The sequence below is a fragment of the Rutidosis leptorrhynchoides genome, chromosome 9 (assembly GCF_046630445.1).
Source record: "Rutidosis leptorrhynchoides isolate AG116_Rl617_1_P2 chromosome 9, CSIRO_AGI_Rlap_v1, whole genome shotgun sequence".
Classification (NCBI taxonomy): domain Eukaryota; kingdom Viridiplantae; phylum Streptophyta; class Magnoliopsida; order Asterales; family Asteraceae; genus Rutidosis; species Rutidosis leptorrhynchoides.
In genome coordinates, this window is record NC_092341.1 from 144631027 (window position 1) to 144654185 (window position 23159).

Genomic DNA, 23159 nt, shown 5'->3' on the forward strand with positions numbered 1-23159 from the left:
TTTAACATTCGTGAATCGCCGGTCAACTTGGGTGGTCAATTGTCTATATGAAACATATTTCAATTAAACAAGTCTTAACAAGTTTGATTGCTTAACATGTTGGAAACATTTAATCACGTAAATATCAATCTCAATTAATATATATAAACATGGAAAAGTTCGGGTCACTACAATATGTGCATTCGACATTATCTCATAAAGTCAAGATGGTGTGTCAATAAAATTAAACAACGTGAGATTAAGATGAATTAAGAGTTAGATACGAATATAATAGTTTAAGTATAAATGCACAAGTAGCCAAGCAAGTCCTACTTCAAGTCTATATGCCAGTTATAGTCTACACTCACCAATGTACCCTATGAATCGGGGTTGACACCAATGAACTCTAAATCCCTACAACCAACGCTCTGATACCATCTGTAGCGACCTGAAAAAATCGTCATTGACGGCGCCGTCTACTTAGGTCCCGTTACGTGGTCATAAGTCTTTAAATAACGTTTGACCAAAAGTATGTCGCATTCATTTCATAAGTAAAGATGTTTCAAGGTTCACAAAAGTAGTTCAACGACTAGTTACATTACAATGTTAACGTATAAATGAAACCTATGCGACATGATTTAGTAAAGTCAAAAGACGCTTCACGTATGCATGTATACTCGACATTCAAGCAAGTATCAAAAGTAGAGTTCAGAAGCATGTATCACTTAGCGTTCAAAGACCTGAGAAAACATATAGAAAACTGTCAACGAAAAACGTTGGTGAAATCATAGGTGTAGTAGTAAACGTTGGTTTTGAACCATAAGATTGTTGTATTACCATAACGTTGTATATCTAAATCGTTTTCATTCCAAAGTTGTTATACGTTTGTGGAGCACCCAATTATCAAGACTTAACTGTTCACGAACCCCGTTATCATAGTGTTAGAACCTAAACTATATACTCGAAAATATATTTCATCCGCTAACGGTAGCGAACCGTCCGAATGAGGGCTTGTCAAGCCCATGTGATCACACAACATAAGTTCACGTTTACACCCTGCAAGTGTAACTAATGTAATTGAATTGAGGCCTTTTTGTTCTAACCCCACGTGGAATGTTTGTTTTCGTACTTGTGTTCAAAGCATAGAAGTATTATACGTATATGTTTCTCATCCTATAATTTGAAACAGTAAAAGTTGTTGAAAAGGTGAGACTATGATCTTACCTTGATTGCACGAATATGAATGTACTTTAAAAAGTAACGTGTGCAAGAACGGATGCTAGTCTTGACCTAAACAAATAGATTGTATCAATAACGGTAAACACGGTCGGTCAAAGTTGTTCAATTAGTCCTATGGCTCGTTACGACTCGATTATATAGCATGTGAATCAAGTTTTCAAGTTTCATGCAAGAATCAAGTATACAAGAAGATTAGAACGGTTTAAACAAGTATTGGTTAAGTTTGAACAAAAGTCAACTTTGGTCAAGTCAAAGTCAACGAAAAAGTCAACACGTTCGGGTCGGGTCCCGAACTATTTTTCTGAGCTATTTATTCATATATAAGCATGTTAGAACAAGTTACATGTTAATCGGATGTGCATAGCATAGTTGGAATTAAACGAAAAAGTGCAAAGTTGAACAGTCCCCAAACGCGACCAATGTCGCGCCGCTGCAATACACGGGAGCTGATTGTGACGACTCGGAAATTTTCGACCAAATTTAAACTTGATCTTTAAGCGATTTCAACACGATAAGCGAAGTCTATAATCTGAGCCTCAAAAAATTTAGAACTATGTTCATATATTCAATTACCCTTCGACTATTCCCGACGATTCACGAACAATTGTTTGTAAATAAATATGTGTATATATATATATATATATATGTATATATATATATATATATATAAATATAAATATAAATATATATAATGATTTGAAATTATAGAATACAGTTTAATCATCTGAATTAAATATGTAAAATAATATACAAAATAATTAAGTTGTTATTAAAATGAAGTTATATAAATATATATGATTTATGTAAATAATTATTATTATATGTATAATGTATATATAATAAAATGTATAATATTAAATATTCTGTAAGTTTTATTATATATATACAGTACATATATAAATATTACATAATTAATTATATGTCATATTTGATTTCAAATTAAGACGTAGTTGTTAATGTAATACTACTATTACTTTCAGGGTTACTATTAATATTAATAATAGTATTATTATTGTAAAATTGTAAGATTATGATTATAAAAAAATATTACTGTACGATTAATTAAAAGTATAATTTAATTATAATTTAAATGTCATTAGTTATTACTATTATTAAAAATTTCATTATTTACATTGATATTAATATTATTTATTTATTATCATTATTAATATAAGTATTATTATAAAAACTATCATTTATATTGCTATTACTAATATTATCCATATTATAAATATGATTTTAGTATTACTTTGTTATTATTATTATTATTATTATTATTATTATTATTATTATTATTATTATTATTATTATTATTAATACCCTTATTATAAATTCTATTATTAATATTACTAGTTATTATTATTTAATAAGTATTATAATTAATAAAGATTAATTACAAAAAAATTAAGTTTATATATATATATAGATTGAGAAACAGATCGAATTCAGTTCCCTGTCCTTGTCTAAACTGCTAAATCTTTTTGTAGTTGGTACGATTTGATTCCAAAGGATCACATTAATAAACAAAATCCATTGCCAATCCCTTTCTCCTTTTTTTTATTTTTTATTTTCTCTGAATTTGATTTATAAACAGTCGACTTCAATTTGTTATGTAAACGATTCAATTTTAATGATATGTGATACCAATAAAACCTCACATTACCAAAAATCAATTACCACTACTCCTTACAGCCTTATTTCGATTGAAATCATCAAAAATCTCCAAGAACACAGACACTACCTCTGTTCTTGTTTCGTTTTTTAAAAGCTTCGAAATCAAATCAAATTCCCAAATCCTTAAATTCAGTTTTATTAGGAATATAATGAGTGATCTTTCTGCAAATTTTCATAACCCAAATCATTCTATCGATCTTTAATTTTCGAGTCAAACGTTTAATTAAAAAAAAATTAAACTACCTGTTCTTCATGAAATTCGGATTGGTTTTGAGGTTACAAGTTAAATTGATGATTTGTAAAGTTTATAGGTATGAATTGAGAACTATTTCATGAAGAAAGTATAGGCCAAAAACGTCTAGATTTCAAAATCAATGTTAGACTTCATTTATACTCATTGTGATCTAAACAGATTTGTTTTATTTTAATTTTTTTTTGTGTTCTGTTGAATTCCAATACACCCATTATCAGGTCGTATCTATATCATATTAAGTCCTCAAACAATCAAATAATCGATGTTATGATTTGGTTACTCTAGTCAACTGATTTATAAGAAGAAGGAGAAGGAGAGATCAGAATTAAAGGTAGGTTATATTTATTACTCTTGGTATAATTACAGAAAGAAAGAAACGGACAAGTGGTTAGGGTGTTTGCGTGTGTGCGAGAGTTCACAGGTTCGAGCCCGGTATGGGGCAACTCTTTTTACAGAAGTTTTTAAAAGGGTATAAAGCTTTTATTTATATTTCTATTATTATTATTATTATTATTATTATTATTATTATTATTATTATTATTATTATTATTATTATTATTATTATTATTATTATTATTGTTATGAATTGTTATTATTATTATTATTATTATTATTATTATTATTATTATTATTATTATTATTATTATTATTATTATTATTATCATTAATTAGAATTATAGTTATTATGATTAGTTATTATTACGAACGAAGTAATTATTAATATAATTTATGATATTATCATTATTATTACTATTATTATCATTTAAAAATTTATTAGTATTATCATTTCTAATATTATGGTTATTACTAGCATTATTATTATTGTGTTGTTATTGTTAGTATTATTATTATAATTTCAAGACTATTAAACATATTAATAAGACAAATATATAATAAAAGATGATATATTAAAAATTATAGAATTTGGTTATAATTATATGAATACATGTAAAATTATAATTATGATTACTAATTAACGTTATAAGAAACTATAGTCATTAGTATAGAAATTAAACACGAAGATTATGATTATTATGACCATGAATATAAAGGTTTTTATAATATTGTTAAAATTATAAATATAGAAATTTTGATATAAATATTATTATGAAAACGATTATAAATTTAATCAAATTATGATTTAAAGGAATTACAAAAATTATTATAACTATTGGTATCATTATCATTATTAATATCAATCTCCTTATTAACATTATTATTATTATTATTATTATTATTATTATTATTATTATTATTATTATTATTATTATTATTATTATTATTATTATTATTATTATTATTATTATTATTATTATTATTATTACTTTTAATATTATTAATATATATCCTTATTATTAATAATATTAGTATTACCAAAATTATGAATTTCACAAACAAATGATTCTTCGTATAAAAACAATATATTTAATATATAACTTCACTATATTAATATTTTTATATATAAAACATATTTATTTAATTAAGTAATGAAATATATAAGTTATTAATATAAAAACTATATCATTAATAATAATATGTATATTTGTTTGATTACAAGTATACGTTTTAATATATAAATAAATGATACAGGTTCGTGAATCCGAGGTCAACCCTGCATTGTTCAGTTTCATCATATGTATTTTTACTACAAAATACAGTATTGTGAGTTTCATTTGCTCCCTTTTTAAATGCTTTTGCAATATATATTTTTGGGCTGAGAATACATGCACTGCTTTTATAAATGTTTGAAGAAATAGACACAAGTACTTGAAACTACATTGTATGGTTGGATTACTATACCGAATATCGCCCCTTCAAGTCTGGTAACCTAAGAATTAGGGAAATGGCCCCTAATTGACCCGAATCCTAAAGATAGATCTATGGGCCTAACAAACCCCATTCTAGAATTTAGAATGCTTTAGTACTTTAATTTAAACGGTGATTGCGATTGCCAATATTTATGGCATACTTGCGAGTATGCGAGGGATATTCTATATGCCATGAATCGTTTATAATTGATATGAACGGGGTGTTTCAGTTGGTATCAGAACGGTGGTCTTAGCGAACCAGGTCTTGCATTAGTGTGTCTAACTAATAGTTGTTTAAATGCATTAGTGAGTCTGGACTTCGACCGTGTCTACATGTCAAAAGTTTTGCTTATCATTCGTGTCGAAAATTATCTACTTATTATCCTTAGGAAATTACCTGCTTATCATTCCTAGTCTAGACACATCTTACTGCATTGATTGCATGAATAGTGTATAGACAAAATTCATATCTTAGCGTATCTGTTATTGTTACCTTTTCCTGACAGCTTCCGTAGATTCCTCCGTAACTTATGGGATTTTAGTATTATATATGCATATGTAAATTATGTATCGCAGGGTACTAATCTACATCCTATAATCTATTTCTTATCGAAAATCCTTCATCTTATCGTACGAGATGAATCCCTCAACCAGTTCGAGTCCCTCAGATTCCGATAGCTATTCCGATATGGATTTCCACTTGAGCTCCAAAAGCAGTGTAACTGGAATGGATCAACCAATCAGTCATCACCAATTTGGGATGAATTGGGGATGGGTTTGTAGCCTACTTAATCATTGGAGACAAGAAGAAGGTGAACCCTTCCATCCACCATATTACCCACTTTGCAATGAACCTAAAGCACTTACCGGCAAACCTGTTTGTAACACCATTTTCTCTCTCATTTCCAGAGTATCCTGTCACGATTATATACTATCTCATATTCTAGATCTTATTCATCCACTAGTCCGAACCGACAATCATCCCGGTGTAATAGAAGAAGTCAACGAGCTTCGCGCTCAGGTAGTGACTTTGGAGAATATGGTGCAAAGATTACAAGCACCAGCGGAAACACCGGCAGCAACAGTACCACCATCACCACCACCAACAGCAACATCCGCATCCCACACCTCGACATCACAGTCTATACCTCGAGCATCAACATCGTACTTACCATAGATACCAAGGAGTACTAATAAGAATCAACGATGAAGTATTGATTCATAACTTCATTGGAGAACTATTAGGCGGCGATTATGTAATCTCTAAAGTCTTAGAGATTATTTATTTTAGCTCAAACCAAAAAGCAAATGAGATTAATATCATATTAACTCATAAATCCATGATTACATCTGAAGAAAATATACTTGTATATATGTTTTCATAAGGATTGTAATTAAAAAAAATTCTTTTGTACAAACTGTTAATGGTGAAAATATTTTAACGGGTAGGTAATACCTGAGGATTATTTAGATTTCACATTAATAAGTTACACTGTACATTCTTCAATTCTGATTCAACAGTCATTTACTATCCTACTTATATCCACCGATATACGTATTCATTCACCACAGAATAACCATTTTCATTCAATTTCATATTTGGATTTTGACTTATCAGAATCCAACAAGTGGCATAATGAAGAAAACATTGGACAAAATAAAATTTGTTAGAAATAAACAAATTAACTATGAGAAATTCTGTTAAGAATCCAAGCTAACAAAGTCCTAGCTAACTGTTCCTAGGTAACCGTTAATTCCTTATTACATTTATTTATCGCAATTTAATTATCGCAATTTATTTATCGCAATTTAAATTCTCGCAATTTTATTTATTGTCTTTTAATTTCTGTTATTTATTTTACGCACTTTAAATATCAGGATACGTATATAAGATTTTGACATATCATATCGACGCATCTATATATATTATTTGGAATAACCATAGACACTCTATATGCAGTAATGTTCGAGTTAGCTATACAGGGTTGAGGTTGATTCTACAATAATATATATACTTTGAGTTGTGATCGAGTCTGATACATGTATACACTGGGTCAGGAATACATATTAATTAATTCGAATATTATATATTAAACTATATATGAATTATTAAATTACTAATTGTGTACTGCTAACTGTGGACTGCCAACATTAGACAATTAAAATGAATTAAAATATTGATTATAACATATGAAACTAAACAATTCTTCAAGCTTGCCACTTGATTTCATATTAAACCTCATTTGTATCTTTTGCAATTACAATCTGCGTTCAAACCTTTCATGATTCTTAAAAAACACCTCAATCGAGAGGATGAACCAACCGCACTTCATCTACGGAAGAAGAGATTGATGCATATAGTTTTGCACCTGAAAACACTCGGAACTTGAGTAAACGTTTAACACGTATTTGTGCTAGATCCTTTTGCATTGTTATTACCGAAAATAACTTTGCAATCCCTTTCCAAAGTAGCCAATTTTGTCACAGCTCCAGCAAGTCAACTTCGAATTTTCATTTGGATTAGCCTTATTATAATCTTGATATATAAGTTTGCCTTTCATCATCGTTATTAGGTAACCGTTTATATTCCACCACATTAGCAGTAAACTTACCAGCAACTTCATTACTCATTGACTTAAGTCTCTTCGAAGAACCATTATATTTGTTCATTAAAACCCTATCATATACTTATCCGCACCTTGTAATGAGAATTGCCATACCAATTTCCTAGAATTAGCAAATTAGTATTTCGAATCTCGCAGCATGTCTACAGCAACAGTTATATGTATACATAGAACATTTATCTCTTAAAATTATGGCCTTCCATTCTGAAATTCTGTAAAAGCACCTAGTCTGGGAATCAATACCCGGAATGTTGAAAAAGGTGAATGAAGCAGCAAAAACTGTAAACAATCTTAACAGCCAAAAGTTTAATGATAAAAAATAGTATGTTAGCAAACCTCAGTAAAGTTGGAACTGGAAAATGGATCGAGCAAACCATGAAAGAGACCAAGGACAAATACAAGGACCAAACTCAATATTTAAAGAATCCAAATGATTCAGTATCTACTGAAGTCATTAACAAATACCTTACTCCTTAATCGCTCTAAATCATCGTGAATGAATTTCTTCATCACAATTTGATTCTAAAATTCTAAGATATCATCGTATCTTTCATTATAAATATCCTCGATATTTCTGAAGATAATTTTATAACTAATCGTATCTGAAATCATTTATCTCTTCGCGATAATGGTGTTACATCAGAAAGGAAACTGCTTTAGTTTCTAAATTCTGAAAAATTTGAATTTAAAGTATGAATATTTTTGAAGTAGTGTTGGGAACTGAGGTATGAATTAGTATAATATAATGACACTTGATCAACGTGATTATATTACAGTAAGTCATGCTGAGTTTCTAATGGAACGTGATGATTCACAGACCATAACGTCATCACATACCATGTTACATAACTCTTTCATTCTGCTTAACTTCTGAACATATCAAGAAAGTATATTTTTATAGTTCTATTCTCAGTGATTCAGGTAATTTGACAATTCAAATCGTGCGATTACTTTATTTCTTGCTTAGAACTTTAAGTTCATTCGAAGTTCCATACTTACGAATTCTGGACCATTACTCGCTTTACTAGAGGTCGAGAAGAGAATAAAAAGGCAAAGAGCTCTAAAATATAAGAGAAAATATAAAGCCCGATAACAACACGGAGGTTACAAACCGTGGATATTAATACGAATAGCAATATAAAGACACGGTAGGATTAAGAATAGTATCACCCCAAGGTAATAGTAGAAGTAAACAGATTTTTCTGGTGAAAGATTAAAAAGAAGGATGACAGAAATGATAGTTAGAAAAATATCAAAGATTAGAACGGGATTAAGCATTTTCACAATCTTTTGGATGTATGAACTAAGAAAGAAAGTATAGAAATGGTGAGAATAATGGAACGGAAGAGTTTAATTTATAATGGAAATATCAGACAGAGTAATCGAGGCAGATCACTGTATTTAATTATAGAGATCTTAATTTCCTTACTCGCTGAAGAATCAAATCTTTTAGATTTCAAAGATTTTCTTTAAATCCCTTGAATTCTGAAATTTAACCATGACTAGTCAAAAGTTACGATGAAACTTGTCTTTCTCATTTCACTCTTTTGTGATAGCTTCGCTAGTACTCTTCACAAAAATCAAATTGTTCTATCCATATTACTCACTGATGATAAAAAAAACTCTAATTATCGACTTATATTCGTCCTAAAAAAATTCTTATTGTTAGCCGTGACGACCTCGATCAAATTTCGGGGACGAAATTTCTTTAACGGGTAGGTACTGTGACGACCCGAAAATTTCCGACCAAATTTAAACTTGATCTTTAAGCGATTTCGACACGATAAGCAAAGTCTGTAATGCTGAGCCTCAAAAGATTTAGAACTATGTTCATATATTCAATTACCCTTCGACTATTCCCGATGATTCACGAACAATTGGTCGTAAATAAATATGTATATATATATATATATATATATATATATATATATATATATATATATATATATATGTATATATAAATATAAATATAAATATAAATATAAATATATATAATGATTTGAAATTATAGAATACAGTTTAATCATCTGAATTAAATATGTAAAATAATATATAAAATAATTAAGTTGTTATTAAAATGAAGTTATATAAATATATATGATTTATGTAAATAATAATTATTATATGTATAATGTATATATAATAAAATGTATAATATTAAATATTATATAAGTTTTATTATATATATACAGTACATATATAAATATTACATAATTAATTATATGTGATATTTGATTTCAAATTAAGACATAGTTATTGATGTAACACTACTATTACTTTCAGTGTTACTATTAATATTAATAATAGTATTATTATTGTAAAATTGTAAGATTATGATTATAAAAAAAATATTACTATACGATTAATTAAAAGTATAATTTAATTGTAATTTAAATGTCATTAGTTATACTTTTATTAAAAATTTCATTATTTACATTGATATTAATATTATTTATTTATTATCATTATTAATATAAGTATTATTATAAAAACTATCATTTATATTGCTATTACTAATATTATCAATATTATAAATATGATTTTAGTATTACTTTGTTATTATTATTATTATTATTATTATTATTATTATTATTATTATTATTATTATTATTATTATTAATACTCTTATTATAAATTCTATTATTAATATTACTAGTTATTATTATTTAATAAGTATTATAATTAATAAAGATTAATTACAAAAAACTTAACTTTATATATATATAGAATCAGAAATAGATCGAATTCAGTTCCCTGTCCTTGTCTAAACTACTAAATCTGTCTGTAATTGGTACAATTTGATTCCAAAGGATCATATTAACCAACAAAATCCGTTGCCAATCCCTTTCTCCTTTTTTTTTCTTCACAGAATTTGATTTATATACTATCGACATCAATTTGTTATGTAAACGATTCAATTTCAGTGATATGTGATACCAATAAAACCTCACATTACCAACAATCAATTACCACTACTCCTTACAGCCTTATTTCGATTGAAATCATCAAAAATCCCCAAGAACACAGACACTACCTCTGGTCTTGTTTCTTTTTTTAAAAGCTTCGAAATCAAATCAAATTCCCAAATCCTTAAATGCAGTTTTATTAGGAATAAAATGAGTGATCTTTCTACAAAGTTTCAAATCCCAAATCATTCTATCGATCTTTAATTTTCGAGTCAAACGTTTAATTAAAAAAAGTCAAACTACCTGTTCTTCATGAAATTCGGATTGGTTTTGAGGTTACAAGTTAAATTGACGATCTGTAAAGTTTATAGGTATGAATTGAAAACTATATCATGAAGATAGTATAGGCCAAAAACGTCTAGATTTCAAAATCAATGTTGGACTTCATTTATACTCGTCGTGAATTAAACAGATTCTATTTTATTTTAAAATTTTTTTCTGTGTTCTGTTGAATTCCAATACACCCATTATTAGGTCGTATCTATATCATATTAAGTCCTAAAACAATAAAATAATCGATGTTATGATTTTGGTTACTCTGGTCGACTGATTTTTAAGAAGAAGGCGAAGGAGAGAAACAGAATTAAAGGCGGGTTATATTTATTACTCTTGGTATAACTACAGAAAGAAAGAAACGGATAAGTGGTTAGGGTGTTTGCGTGTGTGCGAGAGGTCACGGGTTCGAGCCCGGTATGGGGCAACTCTTTTTACAGAAGTTTTTAAAAGGGTATAAAGCTTTTATTTTTATTTCTATTATTATTATTATTATTATTATTATTATTATTATTATTATTATTATTATTATTATTATTATTATTATTATTATTATTGTTATGAATTGTTATGAATTGTTATTATTATTATTATTATTATTATTATTATTATTATTATTATTATTATTATTATCATTATTATTAATTATTATTATTGTTATTATGATTAGTTATTATTACTAACGAAGTAATTATTAATATAATTTATGATATTATCATTATTATTACTAGTATTATTATTTAAAAATTTATTAGTATTATCATTTCTAATATTATGGTTATTACTGTAGTGACCCGAACTTTTCCATGTTTATATATATTAAATGAAATTGTTATTTACATGATTAAGTGTTTCCAACATGTTAAGCAATCGAACTTGTTAAGACTTGATTTATTGAAATAGGTTTCATATAGACAATTGACCACCCAAGTTGACCGGTAATTCACGAACGTTAAAACTTGTAAAAACTATATGATGACATATATATATATATATATATATATATATATATATATATATATATATATATATACATATATATATATATATATACATATATATATATATATATATATATATATACATATATATATATATATATATATATATATATATATATATATATATATATATATATATATATATATATATATATATATATATATATATATATATATATATATAGTTAACATGATATTATGATAAGTAAGTATCTCATTAGGTATTGTAACAATGAGTTATATACATAAAAATGAGTCTATTGAATTAAGAAACTCGAAAACGATATATATAACGATTATCGTTATAACAGCGTCTTACTAAATACATATGAATTATATTAAGATATTGATACACTATGTTTAATCATGATAAATGATAAGTAAACATTTCATTAAGTGTAGTAACAATGAACTACATATGTAAAAACAAGACTACTAACTTAATAACTTCGAAACGAGACATATATGTAACGATTATCGTTGTAACGACATTTAATGTATATATATCATATTAAGATATATTAATACATCATGATATCATGATAATGTAATAATTTAACATCTCATTTGATTTAATAAACAATGGGTTAACAACATTTAACAAGATCGTTAACCTAAAGGTTTCAAAACAACACTTACATGTAACGACTAACGATGACTTAACGACTCAGTTAAAATGTATATACATGTAGTGTTTTAATATGTATTCATACACTTTTGAAAGACTTCAAGACACTTATCAAAATACTTCTACTTAACAAAAATGCTTACAATTACATCCTCGTTCAGTTTCATCAACAATTCTACTCGTATGCACCCGTATTCGTACTCGTACAATACACAGCTTTTAGATGTATGTACTATTGGTATATACAATCCAATGATAAGCTCTTAGCAGCCCATGTGAGTCACCTAACACATGTGGGAACCATCATTTGGCAACTAGCATGAAATATCTCATAAAATTACAAAAATATGAGTAATCATTCATGACTTATTTACATGTAAACAAAATTACACATCCTTTATATCTAATCCATATACCAACAACTAAAAACACCTACAAACACTTTCATTCTTCAATTTTCTTCATCTAATTAATCTCTCTCAAGTTCTATCTTCAAGTTCTAAGTGTTCTTCATAAATTCTACAAGTTCTAGTTTCATAAAATCAAGAATACTTCTAAGTTTGCTAGCTTACTTCCAATCTTGTAGAGTGATCATCCAACCTCAAGAAATCTTTATTATTTATAGTAAGATATATTTCTAATACAAGGTAATACTCATATTGAAACTTTGATTCAATTTCTATAACTATAACAATCTTATTTCGAGTGGAAATCTTACTTGAACTTGTTTTCGTGTCATGATTCTGCTTCAAGAACTTTCAAGCCATCCAAGGATCCTTTGAAGCTAGATCCATTTTCCTCATTTTCAGTAGCTTTATCCAGAAAACTTGAGGTAGTAATGATGTTCATAACATCATTCGATTCATACATATAAAGATATCTTATTCGAAGTTTTAAACTTGTAATCACTAGAACATAGTTTAGTTAATTCTAAACTTGTTCGCAAAAAAAAGTTAATCCTTCTAACTTGAATTTTAAAATCAACTAAACACATGTTCTATATCTATATGATATGCTAACTTAATGATTTAAAACCTGGAAACAAGAAGAACACTGTAAAACCATACATACGCCGTCGTAGTAACACCGCGGGCTGTTTTGGGTTAGTTAATTAAAAACTATGATAAACTTTGATTTAAAAGTTGTTCTTATGCGAAAATGAATTTTCTTATGAACATGAAACTATAACCAAAAATCATGGTTAAACTCAAAGTGGAAGTATGTTTTCTAAAATGGTCATCTAGACGTCGTTCTTTCGACTGAAATGAATACCTTTACAAAAACGACTTGTAACTTACATTTCCGACTATAAACCTATACTTTTTCTATTTAGATTCATAAAATAGAGTTCAATATGAAACCATAGCAATTTGATTCACTCAAAACGGATTTAAAATGAAGAAGTTATGGGTAAAACAAGATTGGATAATTTTTCTTGTTGTAGCAACGTGAAAATTGGTAACAAATCTATATTAATCATATCCTAGCTAACTTATATTGTATTATATATATATTCTAATATATTATGTAATCTTGGGATACCATAGACACGTATGCAAATGTTTTGACATATCATATCGACCCATGTGTATATATTATTTGGAACAACCATAGACACTCTATATGCAATAATGTGGGAGTTAGCTATACAGGGTTGAGGTTGATTCCAAAAATATATATACTTTGAGTTGTGATCTAGCCTGAGACGTGTACACACTGGGTCGTGGATTGATTCAAGATAATATATATCAATTTTTTTCTGTACATCTAACGTTGGACAACTAGTTGTAGGTTACTAACGAGGGCAGCTGACTTAATAAACTTATAACATCAAAATGTATTAAAAGTGTTGTAAATATATTTTGAATATACTTTGATATATATGTACATATTTGTTATAGGTTCGTGAATCGACCAGTGGCCAAGACTTACTTCCCGACGAAGTAAAAATATGTGAAAGTGAGTTATAGTCCCACTTTTAAAATCTAATATTTTTGGGATGAGAATACATGCAGGTTTTATAAATGATTTACAAAATAGACACAAGTACGTGAAACTACATTCTATAGTTGAATTATCGAAATCGAATATGCCCCTTTTTATTAAGTCTGGTAATCTAAGAATTAGGGAACATACACCCTAATTGACGCGAATCCTAAAGATAGATCTATTGGGCCTAACAAACCCCATCTAAAGTACCGGATGCTTTAGTACTTCGAAATTTATATTATATCCGAAGGGTGTCCTGGAATGATGGGGATATTCTTATATATGCATCTTGTTAATGTCGGTTACCAGGTGTTCACCATATGAATGATTTTTATCTCTATGTATAGGATGTATATTGAAATATGAAATCTTGTGGTCTATTGTTACGATTTGATATATATAGGTTAAACCTATAACTCACCAACATTTTTGTTGACGTTTAAAGCATGTTTATTCTCAGGTGAATATTAAGAGCTTCCGCTGTTGCATACTAAAATAAGGACAAGATTTGGAGTCCATGTTTGTATGATATTATGTAAAAACTGCATTCAAGAAACATATGTCGATGTAATATATTTCTATTATAAACCATTATGTAATGGTCGTGTATAAACAGTATATTTTAGATTATCATTATTTGATAATCTACGTAATGCTTTTGAAACCTTTATTGATAAAATAAAGGTTATGGTTGTTTTAAAAATGAATGCAGTCTTTGAAAAACGTCTCATATAGAGGTCAAAACCTCGCAACGAAATCAATTAATATGGAACGTTTATAATCAATATGAACAGGACATTTCAGTTGGTATCCGAGCGTTGGTCTTAGAGAACCAGAAAATTTGCATTAGTGTGTCTTATCGAGTTTGTTAGGATGCATAAGTGAGTCTGAACTTCGACCGTGTTTTCTTTAAAAATGATTGCTTAACATTTTTGTTGGAAACTATATATTTTTAACATGTGAATATTATGTGATATATTAATCTCTTAACGTGTTTGATATTATGTGATAGATGTCTACCTCTAGAACAAGTCCCATTGACTCACCTAATAATAATGAAGAGTCAAATGTAAATTGGAATGATTCGTGGACTGATTCACAAGTTCCCGAAGAGGAACCGGAAGAAGAGTCGGAACCGGAAGAAGAATCGGAACCGGAAGAAGAAATAGAACTAGTGGGGGAAATAATAAAACGGTTAAGTAGAAGAAAATCCTCAACGAACCGACCAAAGTTAATTATGGTCAATGGTGTTTCCTCCAAGGAAGCAAAGTATTGGGAGGATTACCAATTTTTCGATGAATCGGATCCCGACAAGGATTCCGATGATGTTATAGAAATTACCCCAACACAATTTAATAAGGCAAAAGAGAACAATAAGGGAAAGGGCATAAAAATAGAGAAATATGATTCCAAACACGATGAACTTTATATATATCGTCAACACCCGTATTTCTTAAGTTGTGACAATAACCCGGGAACCTCTAAACCACCAGGTTTTTCTAAACCAATGTGGAAAACGACTGCTCGTATTAGGAGAACATCATATATCCCTAGAAACTTGGCAAAACGAACCAAAACCGAAGAAGAAGAAACGAGCGAGTCGGAATAAGATAGTTGTATTCGTGTGGTGTAATATATGTAATATAGTGTGCTTATGCTTTATGATATATGTAAAAATTGCTTGTATTAATAAGTATTTTTTTATGAATCTAACTCTTGTCTATTTTACAGTATAAAAACACAAAATGGATAGACAACCCAATATTTTAAGAGACCTACCCGGAGACATGATTGATGAAATCTTGTCTAGAGTCGGTCAGAATTCCTCGGCACAACTATATAAGGCGAGATCAGTTTGTAAGACATTCGAAGAACGTTTCAAGAATGCCTTGATTTATAAAAGGCTTTCGTTCGAAAGATGGGGGATATCACATTGGGAAATCCATAAGTTACGATGTGTTTACTTTGACGCATATATTGCGGGGAACCCAAATGCTATTTTACACAACTGGTTAAGAAATTATTTTGACTCAATATATCCGAATATATGACTTCGTGATTTAGAAAAAGTGGCTAACATGCAACATAAAGAAGCATGTTATGCTTACGGGTTAGTAATGTTCGCTTCTCACCAAAGTGAGAACAAGAACATCGGGCTACAACTATTAAACAAAACGTTCCCACAAGTGACGGAGTCGGTAATTGGGGTAAGAAATGAGGTTTTTAGGTTATTACGAGACTGTTGGTCATTAAGTAACCTTCATCCTTTTGACGACGTTACAACACATTGTCTTACTATCGGTCACAACAGTTATGTTCCACAAAACCAAGGATGGGAAGTGGTATTAGTAAAACCAGAATGCATGACTTGTTTCTGAACGTATGAATTACGTGTCTTTATTACCTTTGCTGAACGCCTTATTTATTAACTAGAATTATCTTTGAAACTACTTTGTATCAAAGTTTTATGTGCTATATTTCATGCTATATGTAAAAAAAAGCGGTATTGTAAGTTTGCAAGTTATTGTATAAAGGTTTGAATATGATATTTTTTTTTGTGATTAGTTTTTCATATAGAATTGTAGTAGTTGAAATGGTATGTTAGCTACTAAGTATGAACTTAACGGGTAGGTACTACCCGAATTAAAGAGTATAAAACGCTAATATGAAGAAAGAGCTTTTATAAATATGTTCATATTACGCTACAAAATACTATTGACTACTCTTGATATTCTATATGATTAACTCGTTTCATTTGACTATTTTGAAGGAAATGGCACCGACTACTCGACACACCTTGAATATGAGAGAAGAGGAATTTCGTGCCTTTCTTGCTTCAAACATAGCCGCAGTACAGGCAGCGCTACATACCAACAATAACTCCAAATCTAGCAATGCAGCTAACGGCGCAAGAAATCATGTAGGATGCACCAACAAAGAATTCACTGCCTGCAAACCTTTGGAATTTGATGGAACCGAAGGACCGATCGGATTGAAACGGTGGACCGAGAAGGTCGAATCGGTGTTTGCCATATGTAAGTGTACTGAATAGGACAAAGTGAAGTACGCTACGCATACATTCACAGGTACTGCGTTAACATGGTGGAATACCTATCTAGAGCAAGTGGGACAAGATGATGCTTACGCACTACTGTGGTCAGCATTCAAGCACTTGATGAACGAGAAGTACCTTCCCAGAACCGAGGTCAATAAGCTCAAGACAGAACTTAGAGGGTTACGAACCCAAAGATTTGATATTACCTCGTACAAAAGACGATTCACAGAATTGTGCCTATTGTGTCCGAGAGCATTCGAAGATGAGGAAGAGAAGATCGATGCGTTTGTGAAAGGATTACCGGAAAGAATCCAAGAAGATATAAGTTCACATGAGCCCGCCTCCATACAACAGGCATGTAGAATGGCTCACAAACTAGTGAACCAGATTGAGGAAAGAATTAAAGAACAGGCGGCTGAAGAGGCCAATGTGAAGCAAGTCAAAAGAAAGTGGGAGGAAAACGATGATAAAAATCACCAATACAACAACAACAGCAATTACAACAATAATCACAACAACTATCCATCGCAACATCAATCGCAACTACAAAAAACGGCCCAACAACAACAACAACAACAACAACAACAACAGCAACTACAACAATCATTCCAACAACAATAACAACCGCAACAATAACAAGAATCAGAAGCAGCTATGCCAAAGGTGTGAAAAGTATCACTCGGGGTTCTGCACCAAATTTTACAACAAGTGTAAAAGAAATGGTCATAGCACGGCGAAGTGTGAGGTCTACGGACCAGGGGTTAACAGAACGAAAGGAACAAATGGTGTTGGAACGAGTAATGGCGGAGCAAGTAGTGTCGGAGCAAGTTATGCCAATGTAGTTTGTTATAAATGTGGAAAACCGGGCCACATTATTAGAAATTGCCCGAACCAGGAGAACACGAATGGACAAGGCCGTGGAAGAGTTTTCAATATTAATACGGCAGAGGCATAGGAAGACCCGGAGCTTATTGCGGGTACGTTTCTTATTGATAATAAATCTGCTTACATTTTATTTGATTCGGGTGCGAATAGAAGCTATATGAGTAGAGATTTTTGTGCTAAATTAAGTTGTCCATTGACGCCGTTGGATAGTAAATTTTTACTCGAATTAGCAAACGGTAAATTAATTTCAGCAGATTTTATATGCCGGAATCGAGAAATTAAACTGGGTAGCGAAATATTTAAGATTGATTTGATACCCGTAGAGTTAGGGAGTTTTGATGTAATAGTTGGCATGGACTGGCTGAAGAAGGTGAAAGCAGAGATCGTATGTTATAAAAATGCAATTCGCATTGTACGAGAAGAAGGAGAACCCTTAATGGTGTACGGAGAAAAGGGCAACACGAAGCTACATCTTATTAGTAATTTGAAGGCACAAAAACTAATAAGAAAAGGTTTCTATGCTGTTCTAGCACACGTCGAGAAAGTACAAACTGAAGAAAAGAGCATCAATGATGTTCCCGTCGCAAAAGAATTTTCCGATGTATTTCCGAAAGAATTACCGGGACTACCTCCACATCGATCTGTTGAATTTCAAATAGATCTTGTACCAGGAGCTGCCCAATAGCTCGTGCTCCTTATAGACTAGCACCCAGCGAGATGAAAGAACTGCGAAGCCAACTGCAAGAACTATTAGAACGTGGTTTCATTCGACTAAGCACATCACCATGGGGAGCTCCTGTTTTGTTTGTCATGAAGAAGGATGGTACATTTAGATTGTGTATTGACTACAGAGAGTTGAACAAAGTTACCATCAAAAACCGTTATCCACTGCCGAGAATTGACGACTTATTTGATCAACTACAAGGCTCGTCGGTTTATTCGAAGATCGATTTACGTTCTGGAAATCATCAAATGCGAGTAAAGGAGGATGATATTCCAAAAACTACTTTTAGGATGCGTTATGGTCATTACGAGTTTATGGTTATGCCGTTTGGATTGACTAACGCACCAGCTGTGTTCATGGACCTTATGAACCGAGTGTGTGGGCCATATCTTGACAAGTTTGTCATTGTTTTCATCGATGACATACTTATTTACTCAAATAATGATCAAGAGCACGAAGAACATTTGAGAAAAGTGCTAGAAGTATTGAGGAAAGAAAAACTGTACGCTAAGTTTTCAAAGTATGCATTTTGGTTGGAAGAAGTTCAATTCCTCGGTCACATAGTGAACAAAGAAGGTATCCAGGTGGACCCGGCAAAGATCGAAACTGTTGAAAAGTGGGAAACCCCAAAAATTCCGAAGCATATACGACAATTTTTAGGATTGGCTAGTTACTACAGAAGATTCATCTAAGATTTCTCCAAAATAGCAAAACCCTTGACTGCATTAACGCATAAAGGGAAGAAATTTGAATGGAAGGATGAACAAGAGAAGGCGTTTCAATTATTGAAGAAAAAGCTAACTACGGCACCTATATTGTCATTGCCTGAAGGGAATGATGATTTTGTGATTTATTGTGATGCATCAACGCAAGGTCTCGGTTGTGTATTAATGCAACGGACGAAGGTGATTGCTTATGCGTCTAGACAATTGAAGATTCATGAGCAAAATTATACGATGCATGATTTGGAATTAGGCGCGGTTGTTTTTGCATTAAAGACTTGGAGGCACTACTTATATGGGGTCAAAAGTATTATATATACCGACCACAAAAGTCTTCAACACATATTTAATCAGAAACAACTGAATATGAGGCAGCGTAGGTGGATTGAATTATTGAATGATTACGACTTTGAGATTCGTTACCACCCGGGGAAGGCAAATGTGGTAGCCGACACCTTGAGCAGAAAGGACAGATAACCCATTCGAGTAAAATCTATGAATATAATGATTCACACTAACCTTACTACTCAAATAAAGGAGGCGCAACAAGGAGTTTTAAAAGAGGGAAATTTAAAGGATAAAATACCCAAAGGATCGGAGAAGCATCTTAATATTCGGGAAGACGGAACCCGGTATAGGGCTGAAAGAATTTGGGTACCAAAATTTGGAGATATGAGAGAAATGGTACTTAGAGAAGCTCATAAAACCGGATACTCAATACATCCTGGAACGGGGAAGATGTACAAGGATCTTAAGAAACATTTTTGGTGGCCAGGTATGAAAGCCGATATTGCTAAATATGTAGGAGAATGTTTGACGTGTTCTAAGGTCAAAGCTGAACATCAGAAACCATCAGGTCTACTACAACAACCTGAAATCTCGGAATGGAAATGGGAAAACATTACCATGGATTTCATTACTAAATTGCCAAGGACTGCAAGTGGTTATGATACTATTTGGGTAATAGTTGATCGTCTCACTAAGTCAACACACTTTCTGCCAATAAGAGAAGATGACAAGATGGAGAAGTTAGCACGACTGTATTTGAAGGAAGTCATCTCCAGACATGGAATACCAATCTCTATTATCTCTGATAGGGATGGCAGATTTATTTCAAGATTCTGGCAGACATTACAGCAAGCATTAGGAACTCTTCTAGACATGAGTACTGCCTATCATCCACAAACTGATGGGCAGAGCGAAAGGACGATACAAACGCTTGAAGACATGCTACGAGCATGTGTTATTGATTTCAGAAACAGTTGGGATCGACATCTACCGTTAGCAGAATTTTCCTACAACAACAGCTATCATTCAAGCATTGAGATGGCTTCGTTTGAAGCACTTTATGGTAGAAAGTGCAGGTCTGTGATTTGTTAGAGTGAAGTAGGGGATAGACAGATTACGGGTCCGGAGATAATACAAGAAACTATCGAGAAGATCATCCAAATTCAACAACGTTTGTAAACCGCCCGAAGTCGACAAAAGAGCTACGCCGACATTAAAAGAAAAGACATAGAATTTGAAATTGGAGAAATGGTCATGCTTAAGGTTGCACCTTGGAAAGGTGTTGTTCGATTTGGTAAACGGGGGAAATTAAATCCAAGGTATATTGGACCATTCAAGATTATTGATCGTGTCGGACCAGTAGCTTACCGACTTGAGTTACCTCAACAACTTGTGAATGTACATAACACTTTCCACGTCTCGAATTTGAAGAAATGTTTTGCTAAAGAAGATCTCACTATTCCATTGGACGAAATCCAAATCAATGAAAAACTTCAATTCATTGAAGAACCCGTCAAAATAATGGATCGTGAGGTTAAGAGACTTAAATAAAACAAGATACCGATTGTTAAGGTTCGATGGAATGCTCGTAGAGGACCCTAGTTCACCTGGGAGCGTGAAGATCAGATGAATAAGAAATACCCGCATCTATTTCAAGAAGATTCGTCAACACTTTCAACAGCTTAAAATTTCGGGACGAAATTTATTTAACAGGTAGGTACTGTAGTGACTCGAACTTTTCCATGTTCTTATATATTAAATGAAATTGATATTTAAATGATTAAATATTTCCAACATGTTAAGCAATCAAACTTGTTAAGACTTGATTAATTGAAATAGGTTTCATATAGACAATTGACAACCCAAGTTGACCGGCGATTCACGAACGTTAAAACTTGTAAAAACTATATGATGACATATATATGGATATATATATATATATATATATATATATATATATATATATATATATATATATATATATATATATATATATATATATATATATATATATACTTAACATGATATTATGATAAGTAAACATATCATTAAGTATATTAACGATGAACTACATATTTAAAAACAAGACTACTAACTTAATGATTTTGAAACGAGACATATATGTAACGATTATCGTTGTAACAACATTTAATGTATATATATCATATTAAGATATATTAATACATCATGATATCATTATAATGTAATAATTTAACATCTCATTTGATTTAATAAACAATGGGTTAACAACATTTAACAAGATCGTTAACCTAAAGGTTTCAAAACAACACTTACATGTGACGACTAACGATGACTTAACGACTCAGTTAAAATGTATATACATGTAGTGTTTTAATATGTATTCATACACTTTTGAAAGACTTCAAGACACTTATCAAAATACTTCTACTTAACAAAAATGCTTACAATTACATCCTCGTTCAGTTTCATCAACAATTCTACTCGTATGAACCCGTATTCGTACTCGTACAATACACAGCTTTTAGATGTATGTACTATTGGTATATACACTCCAATGATCAGCTCTTAGTAGCCCATGTGAGTCACCTAACGCATGTGGGAACCATCATTTGGCAACTAGCATGAAATATCTCATAAAATTACAAAAATATGAGTAATCATTCATGACTTATTTACATGTAAACAAAATTACACATCCTTTATATCTAATCCATATACCAACGACCAAAAACACCTACAAACACTTTCATTCTTCAATTTTCTTCATCTAATTAATCTCTTTCAAGTTCTATCTTCAAGTTCTAAGTGTTCTTCATAAATTCTACAAGTTCTAGTTTCATAAAATCAAGAATACTTCCAAGTTTGCTAGCTTACTTCCAATCTTGTAGAGTGATCATCCAACCTCAAGAAATCTTTATTATTTACAGTAAGATATTTTTCTAATACAAGGTAATACTCATATTCAAACTTTGATTAAATTTATATAACTATAACAATCTTATTTCGAGTGGAAATCTTACTTGAACTTGTTTTCGTGTGATGATTCTGCTTCAAGAACTTTCAAGCCAT